Here is a 17,446-nt window from a genome sequence, read left to right on the forward strand (position 1 = left end):
CTGCTGCTGTGCTGGCAGGGCAGCATTTGCTGTGCCAGCCAGCTTTCTGGTAGCAATATTGCTCCTGCTGTGTTTGTACATGGGTAGTTGCTGCCACAGAAGAGTGATGAAGCACCAAGGAAGCCAGGTGGAAGCTAATGGCATTGATCAGAGGGAACTTTTAGGAATAGAGGTACTGGGTTCAGCAGATCCAACCTCTGCCTGCCACCACCCACCCCTCCCCAGCCTGGCTTCACTTGAGAACTTAGTCCCACTGGTCCTAAAGGACTAAAACCAGAGGCTGTCAGGGGTAGGGCGTGGAAGATACGGACTATATCCGCTGATTTTATATATATAGTGTTGCTTGTATCACTTTTGTTTTTTTGAGACAGGGTCTTGCTCTGTCACCCAGGCTGGAGTGCCATGTTGCGATCTCGGCTCACTGCAACCTCTGCCTCCTGGGCTCAAGTAATCCTCCCACCTCAGCCTCCAGAGTAGCTGGGACTATAGGTACAAGCTACCACACCCAGCTAATTTTTGTATTTTTTGTAGAGACTGGGTTTTGCCCTGTTGCCCAGGCTAGTCTCGAACTCCTGGGCTCGAGTAGTCCACCTGCCTCAGCCTGCCAAAGTCCTAGGATTACAGATGTGAGCCACCGCACCTGGCCTTCTTGTACCACTTTTAACCAGGCAAGTTCCTGGAGCAGATGGAAGTCAATGTCCTGTGGCCTTGACTCCTCTACCTGTTTCTGTGCTTGAGTCAGTAGCTCCCTTCATCCAGTAGCATCCTGGTTCATGTTGCAGGCTGAACAATGTTGATGGTTCTGACCCTGGCCCCTTGCCCAACCCTCTGGGCAGTGGGGCTGCTATTAATGGCTAAAAAGAGCCCCTCTCTGTATCCTTGGGGAGGGACAGCCAGAGCCTGTGTGACAAGAGTGGGCTGTGGACTCTGAGAGACTCCTGGAGAATTGGAGTAGAGCACTGATTTTTACAGTTAACTTGATGTTTCATTGACATCACCCTCTACCTTGAAGTTTCTCAAGAGTCCCTGGTAAACTCTTCTGCACAGAATTCCCTTGGAGTTGTCCCAAAGGCTGGTGTGTTGCAGTTGCACCCAGATGCAGAGGCCCTGTAGCTCAGAGGGCAAAGCAACTCTGGTTCCAGTCATGCCTGCCCCATCCCAGGAGCATTTTTTGCCTACACTACATCTCAAAAGCAGGACTGGTGAGGGGAGGTTAGGTGGGAGGCTTGTTCTGGCCTCAGTATCTGATGTGGGGTGATTCAGAATCTGGTGTCACGGCATCAGACCAGTGGAGGCCCCAGTAAAGAATTGACATGTTTTCTATGTATACTGTTAGGAAACTGACCTCTCAAGGGTATGTGTGGATAGCTGGCACTTGCCTTCAACCAGATTATGGTACTTAATTTACCACATTCTGAATTCTGCCTGGGAGCTTCCCAACACATCTACCTAAAGGTTAAAAGGAATGTAGCCAGTCCTGGGAACTGGATGGGTAGGTAAATGGGGAGGTGGTCTAATTTAGTGGTAAAGAGGACAGACTAGATTCAGCCAGTTTGGGGTTCAAACCCTAGCTTTGCCACTTAGGGGATCTTGGGCAAGTCACAGAATATTTCTGTTCTTTGGTTTTTCCCATTGGTGGCATGGGGGAAGTGTCCTGCCCTGCCTGCTGCAGGGGCTGTTGTATGGAGTAAGATGGTAGACGCAAAGCCCTCTGCCTACTTCCTAACATGGAGAAATCACTCAGTACACAGCTGTTCTGATTTTCAGTGGTAAATTCTCCACTTGGCCATCCCTTCAATCCCATTGTGGAATCACTGGATGCCGGTGAGGGTACATGAGCATGTAGGCTTCTGTCCCTATGGCTTTACATGGGAAAGGGAACTTATGATGTGAAGAAGAGACTTGCATGTTCATGAAATATCCTCCCTCCCTCAACAGAGACTTTGATCAAGGAGCAAGGGTAAGCACGAGCAAAAGGGGTTAGCAGAGTGTTTCCTGTCTAAGAGGCAGTGGCATGGCACAGGAAGATGGTGGACTTTAAGAAAATGGCAAGTTTATATGGACAGTTATTGTCCCCAGTTCAGTACCTTCTGTCCCCTCAGGACTCTTAAGGGAGGACCACAGCTGTGTTGTCCTTAGGCTCCCAAGAGGGGAACTAGGGTTCGTGGGCTGTTTTGGCTGTGCTCGTTTGAAGGCAGATTTCCAGACTGCCTGCTGCGTGGAACACCAGGGGACAAACTCATGACTTCATGGGCCTTCCCTGCAGTCCAGGTAGGAATTGGGCCCCAGTCACTCAGTCCTGGAACAGCTGCAGGTGAATCTCCTGAAGTCTACCTGCCCCTGTTATTACTGTCAGCATCCTCACTGGAAGCTGCTTGTTCCTAGAAGTGATTTTCCTGTCTCTTTCTTCTGGTTTATTTTGGGATCTGCCTCACCTTACGGAGGCACAGCAAGCATTTGAGTGTGGATACAGCATTAGCTGTTCATAAGCAAGCAGAGGAAAGCTGTTTGCTGGCAGGTCCTGAGGGTTCTGGGCAGGGAACTCAGGAATTTGTCCTGAGGCTGAGGACCTGAGGCTGAACACTAGGACTTTGTACCTGTGCAGTTGGTATTATAGAATGCTGGTCACAGCCACTTCAATGGGCTCCTGCACCCTGGGCATCTTCTGAGATCCTACTTTGTGCCAGGCATCATCTATAGCCAGAGATATAGGTAATAGCTCACATTTATTGAGCATTGACTCTGCCAGGCATCCTTTGAGGGCAGGTGCTATAACTATCCTCATTTTTACAGATACAGCTGAGTCTCAGAAGGAAGGACTCAGCCAAACAACCAAAAAGTGGTAGAGTTGGGACTCAAACCTAGATTTGTCTGGCTCTAAGCCCCAGCTCCTAACCACTGTGCCATACTATCTTCTTGTGTAGCAAAAAGGACGTGACCCCTGCCCTCTATCCAGCTCATAATCTTACAAAGGATACGGAGAACAAAGACAAAAACAGCCACCAAAGTGTTTTGGATGTCCTGGTGGAAGTATTTTGTGCTTAGTGAGGGCATAAAGGATGGTATGGCAAGGCCAGGGCCTTTTCTCTTTAACCTTGAGATCTGTGTGGGGCAGTTCATCAAATTTTATGATGCTAAATCTCCAACTCCACCTGCAGCTCTCTTTTTGAGCTGTGTGGCCTTGCTCAGGTTGCTTAGAATCTCAGAACCTTAGTTTCCTCATCTGAAGATAGGGATGAAAATATAATACCTACTTCACAGAGATGATGTGAGAATGAAACAAGGTTAACATATGTAAAATGTTCAACACAGGGCCGGGCACATAGGCCATATTCAATAAGTGGCTATAGTTGTCATTTAAAAATATGTACCTTTGTTCTGGGCACAGTGGCGTGTGAATGTAGTCCCAGCTACTCAGGAGGCTGAGGTGGGAGGATTGCTTGAGCCCAGGAGTTTGCATCATTGGTACCTTGGTATCTGTGAATAGCTACTGCACTCCAGCCTTGGCAACACAGTCTTTTTAAAAATATGTATCTATGTATATACACCTTTGCTACCTCCCTCTCCTTGGGGACCTGAAGGGGAAGTGGAGGTAAGGAGGCAGCCCTGGCAGAGGTCCCCTTGTTCTGCTCATTACCCAGTGCTGCATGTTGGCCCCATGTGGGCTCAGGGAAGCATAGCCAGCCAGGAGCAGACCTGGGGCTTCTTATTGACCTGATCTGACTCCAGGCGGCTGTGAGAGTCTCTGAAATATTGGCATTAGCACAAAGAGCCCACTCAATGTGAGCACGCAGGAAGCCTGTGCAGGAACACGTTCATATGAGGGGGAAAAAAAAGAAAAAGAAAAAAAATCCAAATCATCAACAACTGATGAGAGCAATCCAAGAATTACAGAGCACCAGCCATCTGGTCAGATCATTTCAGATCTGCACGAGCAATAAGAGGGAATTGAATTTTAAAAACCTCATTTATAGTAGACCAACTACTCTGGTTTCAAGTATTTAAGAGAGGAGTCTGATTTCCTGCAGGCCCTGGACATCTGTCTGAAGGAGCACCTGACTCTGGTCTGGGTGACTCTGTGACACTGTTTCTGTTGGGCCTTTGGCTCTTTGCAGCTTTGGAGGGGCGGTGTGGTTCTCTAGTCCTCTGACACCAAGTGGATGTGCAACAATTCAATTCAAATCTGCCAGTGTCTACGTGGAATTAGTCTCACATCCCTCACGTTAAAGGGCTAAGTCCATAAGACTGCTTCCATTTCATATGGCAGTTGCAAGTCCTGGGCCACCTGTATTTCTGACTGACCAGGTATAAATTGGGGATTCTCACAATCTCCTTCTCAGGTTTGACATTAATAATTTGCTAGAATGGCTCTCAGGAAAACACTTTGTTTATTGGTTTATTATGAAAATGCAACTGAGTGACAGCCAAATGGAAGAGTTAGATGCATGGGGCAAGATATTGGAGTGCGGGTAGGGAGTGGTGTGCAGAGCCTCCTAGCACTTCAGTGTGTCCGCCAACCCTCATGCTCAAGTGGAGTTCAGGAAGCTCTCTGAATCCCGTTGTTTCAGGGCTTTTATGGAGGTTTTATTATGTAGGCATAATTGATTAAAGCATTGGCCATTGATAATTGATCTGAATCTCCAGTCCTCCTTCCCTCCCCTGAGGTCAGAGTGGGGCTGGGGCTGAAAGTTCCAGCCCTTTAATCCTAGGTTGGTCTTTCTGGCAACCAGCCTCCATCCTGAAGCTATTTAGAACCTCCAACCAAGAGTCACCTAATCAGTATAAAAGCCCCATAGTTGAAAGGGGTTTGGTAGGAATAACAAAGTACACTCTTATGGCTCAAAAAATTCCAAGAGTTTTAGAAACAATGAGCCAGGAACCAGGGTCAAAGACTACACATATTTTTTATTATACCACAGTTGCAATGAAGGTGAGACTAAGGGGCAAAGCTCCCAGTGTGTTCTGCCCCCTCCCCAGGTCTGTGGTTGGGAGGCAGGTGACCCTCCCTCCCTCCCTGATCCTGGAGGGATCTTCCTTATGGGTCGTCTCATTCCCCATGGTCCCCAAGAGTATAATCTCTTCTGTCCCATCCTTCATACACAGACATGCACACACACGTGAGGCCCATGAGATTGGGTGGGAGCGAGGTTGTTGGTTCAGGACACTTCATGCCTAAGCCCCTGCGGCTCATCAAAGTGTGACAGTGGGACTTCTTAGCTGCTGTTAAGGAAGTAATGACTTAAGGGAGGGGGATAGCCAGGGGTCTTTGTTGGATGATGTTTCACCCTGGCTCAAGCACAGTGCTGGAAATGTGGGCAGAGGCTAAGTAGAAGAAACAGCCTGATTCTGTTGGGGTGGTCTGTCTTCTTGGACAAAAGTTGCTATCTCTGGCAACTTTTCAGGATGAAGTATTCAACAGAGCTTACTTTTGGTGCCACTTCTGTCTGCACAGTGCCACCCTTCTTACTTTGAGGGCTTTCTAGTCTTCTGGGGATTTCCTTAGAACTTCATTTGTTCCTCTTCTACCTATACTTCTGGTCCCTCCCTCTGTAACTTCCACCTTCCCAGCCTTTGTTAAGCATTCTCCACTCTGAGCATCTCCTTTGCTCCTTGGTAATACAAGCTTGTTAGGGAGAACCAGTTGGAGGATGGCAGGATGCCAGGTCTCTTGAGGCCTGTAGGAGCAGTTTCTGAGACTTCAAATTATCCTGTACTGGGAGAGAAAAAAAGATGGTGGGCTGGAATACAGGAAGGCCCCAGGAGGCTCCATGAAGACAGTTTAGATCTCTTCATTGTAGAGAGACCTCATTTCTCATGTAGGGAGGTCTCTTCACTAGCCTCTCAGGATGGCTGATCACTGCCCCTCAGCAGCTAAATCCCACAGCCCCCTGGGAGAGGAGGTGGAGGCCAGGCCAGGAAGGCCTGCAACCTCCATGGCAGCCACTGCCAAGACCGAGGCCACTTTGCGGCCGGCTGGCTGAGTTCTGCTCTGGCACCAAAGCATCTCTGCCCTGGCTTTGGCCTTCATTACCCGGATGGGACAGACCAGGGTCCAGTTTGCAATCTGTGCATTTGGGTGGTGATGGAGAGCAGCTGTTGGCCATCCTCTTTCTAACAAGCATTTGTATGCTTAATATACACCCTGAAGCCCTTATCCTCCCCTTCCTCTGCTTCTATCCACCTGTTCTCTCTGAGGTTAATCAGTAGTGCTGAGCAGAGTGGCATAGCCTCAACTCTCAAAGGTTGGGACACCCAAATGGCTGAGATGGAAAACTTAGACCAAGTAGGGATGATGGAAAACTAGCTGCCAAAATAGTCCCAGCCCTCATGCCACACTTTGTTTTAGTTCAGAGAACCTTTGTAGCTCCGACTTTGCTTCCTTTTCTAATACTGGCCTCACCCCACTGGCCAAGACAGCCCAGGGCATCTCCACGGTTAAGACTAACCAGGGTAGGAGTAGTTCTCAAGGGCTGGCCTAGAGCTTGAATGAGAGGCCCTTTCCCAGAACCTGTTGCATTCTTAGTTTTGTCAGAGCCTTGGAGGTAGGAATTGATCTATAACTTAGAGATAGTACTTCACTAGGTAGAGAAGAGAACAAAGTATGAGGAGTGGTGTTGGTGGGGATAATATGAACAGAGACCTGAAGTGAGAGTATGTCTGCTTGTCTGGAGTGGCAGGTATGTGTAGGGGAAAAAGGAGGTGGTGGGGGTGGGCAGCATCTACTCTGTCATAGGTGGGGGCCGGTGAGGGGGAGGGAAGAGATCAGGAGGAGAACTGACAAGCCAGTAGATGTAAAGGTGTGAAACTTAAGTGTAACAGATGAGTCTGTCATAGAATCCAACCAGGAGCTGTGCTGGGAGATGAGGAGATGAAGAAAGATGATGTAAACTCCTGGGTTTGAGGAGTTTGATAGTAGAAGAGGAGAACTAAAAGGGCAATTTCAGTTAGAGACAGCCATATCAAAAAACTTGTTCATTTCCTGTTCCATTTGTTGAACTCCTAGAAGTATAGTGCTTGATGCCAGGGATACCATGGTGGTCATGACAGAGGTTGCCCACCTGGGCTTATAGTGATGGAGGACCCCCCTACAGTAAGGTGGCTCCGTGAGAATGCAGAGGACACTGAAGGAAAGGCTTCCATGAGGTGGGGTCATTGGAGCTGGATGGAGAGAGGTTTTGTGTATGTTGGAAGGCAGAGGGGAAGGGAAGCAGTGTTGACAGATTTATCATCCCATAGAGGAGGTCATTGATGGGGCAAAGTTATTTAGGTAGCAGATGGACAGTCTTGGCTTCATAAATGTGATGAGACTGAGAAATTAGAAGCAGAGGCTAGAAAGGGAACACAGAAAGGTGGTAGGGATACAGACAGAAATTGAAGAAGCTCCTATTAGATGTCTTCGGTTTTCTGAGCCAAGCTGAGGGTGGTCTTCTGCTTTGGGCGATGAAAGAGAAGTACCCATTTGGGTGCTTGAGAAATGCAAGGTTGGGAAGAACTACTGTGGGGAAGGTGCTTGGACAACCAAGAGGTCAGAACATCACCCAGTATTAGGAAAGGTCCAGTTAACATCTGACAACCTGACACTGTGGTGGGTGAGGTTTGTTGACTTTCTTGAGTAATCTGAGTCCTGGGCAGTGCATAGGTGGACAGTGAGATGGCTGGAGTCTGAGGAATGATAGGCAGATCATTCTGGGGACTCTTGGGTTGTCTCTGGGTATGGTGAGGGAGACTTTTGTCCATCTGGCCCGTGGGGCTTTGTGAAGCCAGGTTTCTGGCAAGCTCTGGAGAGCTTTTTGGAAGCTCCTCCGAACCTGCTCCAACCTTCCCTCTTCTGAAGACAGAGCACATCAAGGGAACTCTTTGAGGCCCTGGCAGTGCACAGGGCAGGGTGGGGGTGGCACCCCACTAGCCACTGATCTTTTGGCAGCCTGTCAAGAGCCCACATGAAGCACAGCCTTTTGTGCAGGGGCTCTGTGAGCCTTTTGTTGCCTGGGTGCTAATCAAGCTGATTATATTTCTGTTCATGTGGGGGTTTTGTTTTGTTATTATTCATAAACTCATAATTTGTTGATTTTGCCTTATTTCCCATAGTATGTGGATTTGGGCAAACAAAGATTTTTAGTTTAATTTCTTTAATTCCCAGAACAGTCTGTTCATGGTTTGTGTAATGCAGCTGTTTGGAAGAAGAGAACCATTTCTTTGGATTAAAAATTTTCAAATTTGATTACCTATGGCCATAATTAGTTTATCTGGGCAGAGGTGAGTTTTTAAGGAATAGTAATATGGTATATTTGTAAAGTTCTTTTTCCTTAGGGGAAAAAAGAAACGACCCCTGCTCCCCACCCCATTAGCCCTCTAAATGTTATATAAACATCATCTTTTTAATCTCTATTCCATCATCTCCCAGTTTGGTCAAGTCATTCAGGCTCTTCTTTTTTTTTTTTTTTTTTTTTTGAGACAGAGTCTTGCTCTGTCACCTAGGCTGGAGTGCAATGGCGTGATCTCAGCTCACTGCAACCTCCACCTGCCAGGTTCAAGCAATTCTCCTGCCTCAGCCTCCTGAGTAGCTAGGACTACAGGCGTGTGCCACCATGCCTGGCTAATTTTTGCATTTTTAAATAGAGACGGGGTTTCACCATGCTGGCCAGGCTAGTCTTGAACTCCTGACCTCGTGATCTGCCAGCCTCGTCCTCCCAAAGTGCTGAGATTATAGACGTGAGCCACCGTGCCTGGCCAAGTCATTCAGGCTCTTAGAGGATGAGGAGGTTGTCTAGTATCTCATGACCAAGAAATGACTGAGGGGATCCTAGAATGGAAGGGGCTTACAAAAAAAAAAAAAAAAGAGGGGAAATAGAACCCAGGAATTCCAGTCTAGCAGTTGGATGGGGAAAGGAAGAAAACTAACTTTTTTTTTTTTTTTAACATCCTCTTGTGCTAGGTGCTTTGTATATATTAAGTCCTTAAGATACCCCATAAAGGAGTAGTTATGTTTTCTCTTGGTCTCTTTTGGAGCCCATGGTCCATTGGTAAAGGGGCTTCAGATCCCATTGCTTTTCCCAGATTTCCTTTCTTCTGAAGATGGAATCTGCGGGGTCATGATCTGAAAGCAGTTTTATTTGAAGTCTACATGGGAACAAAGTAATGTGAATTTTGGAGGCCTTTGACACTGAAAGGGGGAAATTATTCAAGCAGACACAGAATTATCAAGCTGCCCTATTTGGGTTTCTAGGTTGGATCTTAGGGATTGATTCTGATGTCCCTAAACACAGTGGAGTGCTTACTCCTGTGTGCAGTGTGATTTAGGGCTGTTAGCTGGCTTTAGATTCCCACTGGGTTAAATTGTAGATGTAGAGGCTGGAGGAATTGTTCCCTAAAGACGGTTAGCATTTTAGCTTCCAGTATTTGATCAAAGTATCTAGCTGAGGATACTTTGGAGTTAGGTATAGAACAGTAGATTTCAAAGGGGAGGGCTCTTTTACAAAGCTGGCAGTAATGGAGGCACCCAGATAAAGTGTTTCATTTACAGGAGTCCATCTTAGTTTTGAAGTTGAGGGATGTACTTTGTGGAGTGAAGAGAAGTAAGAAGAAAAGTTCTAAGGAAGGCTGAGCATTTTTCACCTATTTGCTGGCTTCATCTGACACTGCTGATGCATATCAATGAAAGTCTTGGTTCTAAAGTGGCCGTTTGAACACAATACTTTCTTTTTTTGTCTTTTCCTTGTTTTCATGCTCTCAGCTCTTTTCCCTTTTCCCCTCCTTCACATCCTGCCATCCCTGCCACCTTACCTTCCTAGCTGCCTCTACCTGCAGCTGACTAGCAGGTGGCAGGGATGAATAGATGGAGAGGTCTGTAGCTGGGGGAATATTTTCTCAATTCTGCTAGCATCAAAGAAATGATTTCCAAGCCAATTCTTTCAGCCACGTATTTCGCTGATCAGTCAGAACTAGAGGAAAAACACATTAGCGTTGCCAGAGAGGGGATTTGGGAAAAATCACGTCTGTGGAACTGAGTGATCTAAAGTCATAAGCATTAAAGACAAATCCTGGAGTGCAGCTGGAATTCTTCCCAGCCTGCCTCCCACAGCCCTGTCCCTTGACACACACACCATGTGCCACATGAATAGTTTGTACCTCAACTTTCCCAAAGATCCCAATACTAATGACAAGGCATCTGTTTGTGTTGCCCGTCATTGGATATTTCTGGGCATAACATGGGAAAAAAAGCAATCCCAGGAGCTTTTTCCCCTTTTTGTGACCTCCGTGTTTCCATACGCTTGAAAAGGCTTCGGAATAGAACTCTCTTGAATTGAGCACACCAAGTCTTATCTGTTTTTTCCTCCATCTGGCACCAGTCCAGAATGAGGTCTCAGGAGAACCATGGCCTTTTCTTTACCCTTAATCCAGGAAGGTGCTTCTTGTCAAGAGAAAAAAAATCTTCTGGTTATATGGGCAGAAATTCAAGTGAAGTATTTCGTCTTCTTTGGAAGAAAGATAAAGCCTGTAATGCTTTTTCTTCAATGAGACATGTTCTTCAGAGAGGGAATGGCCAAGAGCTGAGCCCAGATTGTATTTTGGCATTTGATTGTTGCTACCGTGCCTTGAATATAGCATGTAGTATAGTGTTTTAGAGTCAGTCTACCTGGGTTCACACCTCTGCTCTGTCTTTTATAGCTAGTAGCTGGGCAAGTTACTTAATTACAGTAAAGATTAATGAACTATCCCTCTCTGTAAAATAGGGGTAGTAATAATGCCTACTTCAGAGGGTTATTTTAAATAGTAAATAAGGTAAACATGAAATGTTTACTGTAATGCCAGGTGCATAGTAATAGCTCAGTAAATGTTAGCTGCTGTTTTTTCTGTTGTATTAAAAATCAGTGGACATCAGATGAACCCAAATTGAGTTACAGTCTGCAGAATAACTACCAGCACTTTTTAAGTAAGTCCAGGTGATGAAAGACAAAGGCTGAGGAACTGTCACAGATTGGAGGAGACAAAGGAGGCATGATGACCAAATACAGTGTGATATCCTGGATTAGATTGTGCAAGAGAGAAAAACATTAGTGGAAAAACTGGTGAAATCCAAGTAAAGTCTATAGTTTAGTTACTACTGTTGTATAATTTCTTAGTTTTGATAATTGTCCTATAGTTTTGTAAGATGTTAATAGCAGGGAAATCTGGATGAAGAGTATATGGGAACTCTGTATTTTTTTTCTTTTTTTTGCAACTTTTCTGTAAGTCTAAAATTGTTTCAAAATAAAAAGCTAAAATAGAATAATGTCTAAGTGATCTTTTTAAGTAAAGGAGAAACTCACCAGGGTATAGCTGCACCCCCAGCATAACAGGTAACACCTGAGTCAGTCTTGCCTCCCATGTCAGAGGGAGGGCTCTTACTCAGGGATCCCAACACCTGCCGCTTAAGCACCTGCACACCTGCATCGTCAGGCAAGGTCTGTTCTAGGCAGATAATTGTTCAGATAGCAATGCAGACACACACCCCAGATCCTGCAGCGGAGTCATACAGCAACCGGGGAGGAGGCCACTCATGTGGCATTAGGACTCTCTGCAGGGCTGAGTGATCAGGACACTTGTCTCTGAATATAAATGAAATTCTCCCTGTTTTATCCTACTACCTAAGCACCAATCACTATGGCAGTATGTTTGTGGATTGTGATGCCTACCCCTACGCTCATTGTTTGATCATCCAGAGAAAGAAAAATAAGTTCAAGCTTTTGCAGTAATTTATTATTTTCTTTCCTGCCAAGTGCCTTGCTGTTGCACAAAGCAGATATTTTGCTTGCTTTTCTTAAGTGTAAAAGGTACATGTGCTTTTCTTATGACTGATGTGGCCATCCCTGTCATGCTAATAGCAGGGTTTGTAGAAGAAAGCCATTATTATCATTGGAAGAATGTGAGTCTTGGAGTTTTTATTTTTGCATTGAAGTCAGCTATCAGGGGGTTCTGGAAAGTGTAGAGTCTTTCATTCTAGCACACAACTCCCTTACAAGCATTTACCCTCAGAAGCCCGTATTTTCTAAGTTAAAAAAAAATCAATGCTAAAAAACATTCTTTGTATTTTAACTCAATGGCTAAGGTATGCTGCTTTTTGCTATTGATTTACAAATTTTATTGTCAGACCCTTGGGATGTATGTGAATTACTCAATGCTGTGACAAATGGCTAGGCTCTGAATTATGTATTGTATTATTGGATAGTTCATAAACCATATTTTTCTGTAGGTTATTTTAGGCATAAGACTAGTGAACTGCCATTTCTCTTTTAGTCACATGTGACTTTAAAAAGGTGGAGGATGCCAGTGGGAAGGAGAAGTGGCTGGCTCAAGATTGAATAGCCAACGGCCCCAAAACCTTGTGAATGCAGAGGCTTGAAGTGGACAGACCTTGGGTATGGATTGGGAGGATTGAGAAAGCAGAGAGAATCTGCTGGAAATCAAGCCTTTTGCTGCACCTTTGCTCAGGCTAGAGCCCTAACAGAAAAATGACTGGATTCCCCTCTCCTGGGGCTTCTGAGTCCTGAGAGTCCTGCACCATGAGTGGGCCTTCCCCACTCCTGCCTCCCCCTTCCCTACACAGCCACTTATGCTGATGGATGTGCAAACTCTTTACAGACAGTTTGGCACGGCTTCGCTTGCAGAGATCATCTGTCTCTTTTGACTGAGCAACTTTATGTTTGCAGCTCCTTTTCCCTTCACAGAGAGAAATTGCCTTGTGCCGGCTTCTGCCTTCTCATGGAAATGTTTACCTTCCCTAGGGAAAGGCACTATTCTTTGGGGGTAATGTCTGCTGGTGCTCTCCACCCCTCGTGGGAACATAAGCCTGTGCTCAAGGGTGGACTGGAGGTGGCGGCCGTTGGAGCATGCAGGATTGCTACCGGGGCAGCCATCTGCCAGTGTCGCAGCTCACAGCCTGCCTCTGAGCAGGCCGCTGGGAGGGAGTGTCTGCACTCCCGGGCCTGCATGCATTATGCACAGCCCATTCCCTAAATGAGCTTTCTAAGGGTATATAACTCCTTTCTACTCTGTTCTTGTATGGCCTGCCTCAGGGCACCTTTCAGAATCTCCCCTAATTATGCTTCTAGTGCCAAGCATTTAGAATTTCTGGTAACAGCTGAATTTTTTTTTGATAAATTTCTGCAATTGCAGTGAGGGATTGATTTATAGTTATGGGAGGATTTGCTTCTTCCAGGGAAATTATCAACACTGCGATGATACAGTTTCATGTCAGTGGTATTTTGACTATCCAAAGCCACAGTCCAGCCTCCTTGGCCTGCCTAGCTTCTTCTAGAATGGACCCCTTGTAATTTGAGGAGGCCGTTCTAGCATTAGAATGAAATCTGGGCTTCCAGTTGCCGACCACCACCTTCCCCACATATCACCCCCCTCTTCCCCACCTTCTCTTCCTGAGATGGAGGAGTTTTTTCACATGCTACTTAGAAAAAGGAGATTCATAACATGACTCAATCCTCACCCACGGATCTAGGATTCCTGCCATCCAGTAAATTTTGGCAGGCAGGCTGTGTGTACGGAGAGCGAGTCCTGCCCCCCTATCCCTGCCCTGCTCCCCTCATTGCATGTGCCTCTTGGGTGGAGTCTGGGTTGCCTAGCCTCTCATTTCTTCCACTTTTCCTCTAAGCAGCTCTTCCTTCTTCTCTAGGGCTGGCCTTCAGTATCTGTCAGGAAAAGAGGACAGTCTCTCACGTTCCTGGGGCTTCACGGAGAGACCCTTGGGAAGAGTCCAAGTCCTGAGGTGTTTGGATACTTGCCATGTGCCTACTGCTGCGTTAAATACAGTGAGGTCATAGCAGAGTGCCTGGGCCTTAAGCCTTAATCCTTAACCACAGCCTACCTGGGAATCAATTCAAACAAAAAGATTGGCAGTCCTACTATCCCACTCAAGGATCTGGATATACAGGTGTCCTTGTGTCTGTCATTATGTTGATATGTCAGAGTCGTTGAGGCCTCCAGGCTAGTGCTGGTGAGGCCATGATACTGTTGAAAGTGAGTTACTGGTAACGTTGGGTTTTCCTTTGCCCTCTGCTAGGGGAGAAGAGAGGAAAAGGGGCATTAGGTTCTAGAAAATCCTTGTCTGTGAAGACTTTGGTTAAACTTTGTCTTCCTTTTACCCATCTCTGGATAAGACAAAAGGACCCTGAATAACAGAGTAGGGAGCAGAGTGGGACTTTGGGGAATCAGAGGCAGTGAGAGACCAGCAGGAACAGAGAGAGGACTTCTGGCCTACCAGCCTGTTAGAACAAGAGAAATGAGTGCCTTCTTCAGCCTGGCTAGCCGGGGACACCCATGCTTGACCCATTGTTGGCATGGTCTAAGAGGAGCCAGGAGGCCCCTGCCGAGTCTGTTACCTACGATTATTGTTGCTACCTCTGAGCCATGTGCACCCCTCTTTAAAGGCTCACAGCTACAGCAGAGTGAAAGGTCCTGAGCTGCTTGGCTCCTGCGGCACGGAGGCTGATACATAGGGAGAGACTTAGGACAAATCTGGACCAGACCAGGTGTGGCTTCTTTTTAACCTAGCCAATAGGAAGTACTTGTTTTAGGAACCCTCACCCCAGTCTGTGTAGATGTGTCTAGAGCTGAGCCTCTTTCTTCCAGTTTGGCCTTTGTGGGCTCTCCTTCCCATTTCTGGCCTCAACGAACTGACCTGCCAGCAGGTTCTGGAGCTTTCCCAGGCCTGCAGCAAATAGGGCTTGGCAATGACAAGATCTGTGGTAGGGCAGCATTTATTGGATGTCCTTTGAAATTAACTTTCCCGTAGTCCATAAGTGCCTCCTGGGAGCTTCTTCAGGGTCCTGGCTTCCCTTGAACTTCATGCTTATGCTGACTCCCACACACATTTCTGTGTTTTTCATTTTAAAGATGATTGGTGATGAATTGGGGGAGGGGAGTGAGAATTTGCTTTCTTCTGCACCAGAAGTGCAGTGCTGCTAATTTCATTCTCCACACTTTGTCTCTGAGATGAGCAGGGTCCTCTGTGCCCATGTTTAGTACTGCTGTGTTGCTGGACTCTCCTGGCAAAAATTAGGCTAATGTCTCCAACAACTGCATTAGCCACTGAAATGAGGTTCTAAATTGAAGGTACTACACCAAGTCTCTCTCCAAGGTATCGCCTTGTTCTGGTTTTTATTATTCAAATTCATTCTCTCTGATTCTCCACAGACTGACCGGCACGCTGGTTCAGTGCAGCACATTGTACTAGCCGAAAGGCAAGTTCACCTTTTAAAAAGAGGGAGGAAGTAAAGGGGAAGGGGGAAAGGCAAAAGAGGAATACTTGCTGTGGTGCAAAGAATCAGAACTCTTATTCTAAGAGCTGCTTGGCAGGCCTGTGCAATGCTCGGAGATAGGAGGGAAAGGGATCAGACCTAGAAAATGGTGGAGGGGTACCTTGGGTGGGGATGTCATTGCAATAGTGGTATCTATGCCTTGTAAGTTCACTACATCTTCTTCCTTCCCTTTCTTGTTTACTGAGCACCTAATGCCTCACAGGATGCTGAGAATTTTGAGGTGGGAGACCAAAGATCAAAAGGACAGAATCTTTCCCTTAAGAAGCTCTTGATAGGCTGGGCGCGGTAGCTCACACCTGTAATCCCAGCACTTTGGGAGGCTGAGGCAGGTGGATCACCTGAGGTCAGGAGTTCAAGACCAGCTTGACCAACATGGAGAAACCCATCTCTACTAAAAATACAAAATCAGCCAGGCGTGGTGGTGCATGCCTGTAATCCCAGCTACTCAGGAGGCTGAGGCACGAGAACTGCTTGAACCTGGGAGGCGGAGGTTGTGGTGAGCCGAGATACCACCATTGCACTCTAGCCTGGGCGACAAGAGTGAAAACTCCATCTCAAGAAAAAAAAAAAAAAAAAAAGCAGCTCTTGATCTTAGTTTCATCTGTTTTCTGCCTTGGGTGGTATGGGAGGGGAAGGAATGGGAGGAGGGGGCTGGACCTTAGGAGTCTTGCATATTATATTGGAAGTAGGAGACTTTCAGCAGTCAGATGCCTAGATAGTTGAGAATTTGGCTCTTATATGTTTGTTTTTAAAATGACTTTCTCTCTCTCTCTTTTTTTTTTTTTTTTTTTTGCCTGCTGACAAAGTAATATGTTTTCAAAGCAGAATACTTGGAAAACATAGAAAAACACAAAGGGAGACAACAACAACAAAATCACCCAAATCCCACTGTGCAGATGTAAAATTAACATTATGGCTTGTGTTCTTCCAGTTGTTTGCACAAAAGTGCAGTCATACTGTACAGACTATTCTGAGACAGATACTTTCCCTTTAGAAATGGAGATTGAAAGTTAGAGCCTCCAGCACATAGGTATAAAGTGAGCCTTAGGCATAAAGTGAACATTTTCCAGGTGCTGTTCTTTAATATATTCAAGTGTATGAATATACCAAATTATACTTAATTCTTATGGTTGGGCATTTAGATGGTTTCCAGTTTTTCACTGTTGTAAATAATTTGTTAGTGAATATACTTGTATTTATTTTGATGTATTCTCTGTGTTCTTAGGATTCACACAGAAGTGCTCGTCTTTTCTGATTCTTTTTGCCCAGCATTTCAGCGAGGGCAACCTCTTTTCCAGGCATTTTAGATAACACCATGATTTTGTGTATCTCTCTGCACTAACATCAGATGCCCTGGAATTTCTTCTCTATGTAGTCCCTGGATTCTTCTTCTTTGTCTGGGAAATAGCTGGGTTCAGGTGAGATGGGCAGCAAGAACAGAACACACATTCTCATTGTTTTGTGCCAAGATCGTAAGGTCCCCAGAGACCTCACATTGTCATCATCCCCTTTGATAGCAAGCAGTTATTGAATGCCTGCCTACCTGTGTCTAACCCAGAATCAAATGGAGGAGATACAAAACAGGTCTCTACTCTCAGGGAGCTTGGTGACTGATTGAATAACAAAATTGACATGAAACAATTCACACACAATTTATCGAGCACTCGCTATATGGTAGTTATTTGTTCTAGGCTATTTTGGGGAGAAGAGAAAAGGTAGATATGCTTTTCTTCTTAAAGGAAGCTACAGCATTTATACACAGTATATACAGTTAGCCACACAGGTCAATAACTGATAAATATCTGATTGTACAGACATTAAGTTCAACGTTGGTAGTCACTGGAGTGTTAGGGTTGCTTTGGTGGAGAAGCTCATTCACTGTGAGAGTAATTAGATAAATTTCAGAGAAAAGATAGGAGATTAGTTGGGGCTTGGAAAAGCTAGTATTTGATGAGGTGGAGTATAAAGGATTTTCCAGGTGGGAGGAGCAGCTTGCAAAGAGGTAGTGGCAGTAATGACTGTCTTATGATGGTGACCAGGTGTACGGCAGCACAGAGCAGAGGATGGAGAATTACAGAGAGGTGAGGGAGAGTTAAGGTTATATTCTGAGAGTCCTGAGAGTTAGGGGATCCAGA

The 17,446-nt window shown here is 45.9% G+C and overlaps 1 protein-coding gene across 3 annotated transcripts in view; it reads left to right on the forward strand.

Annotated features, from left to right (window-relative positions):
- Window positions 1-17,446, forward strand: part of SIL1 (SIL1 nucleotide exchange factor) — a 248,215-nt gene that overhangs the window by 75,479 nt on the left and 155,290 nt on the right. The gene's annotated exons all lie outside the window — the stretch shown is intronic.

The sequence above is a fragment of the Symphalangus syndactylus genome, chromosome 7 (assembly GCF_028878055.3).
Source record: "Symphalangus syndactylus isolate Jambi chromosome 7, NHGRI_mSymSyn1-v2.1_pri, whole genome shotgun sequence".
NCBI classification, from domain to species: domain Eukaryota; kingdom Metazoa; phylum Chordata; class Mammalia; order Primates; family Hylobatidae; genus Symphalangus; species Symphalangus syndactylus.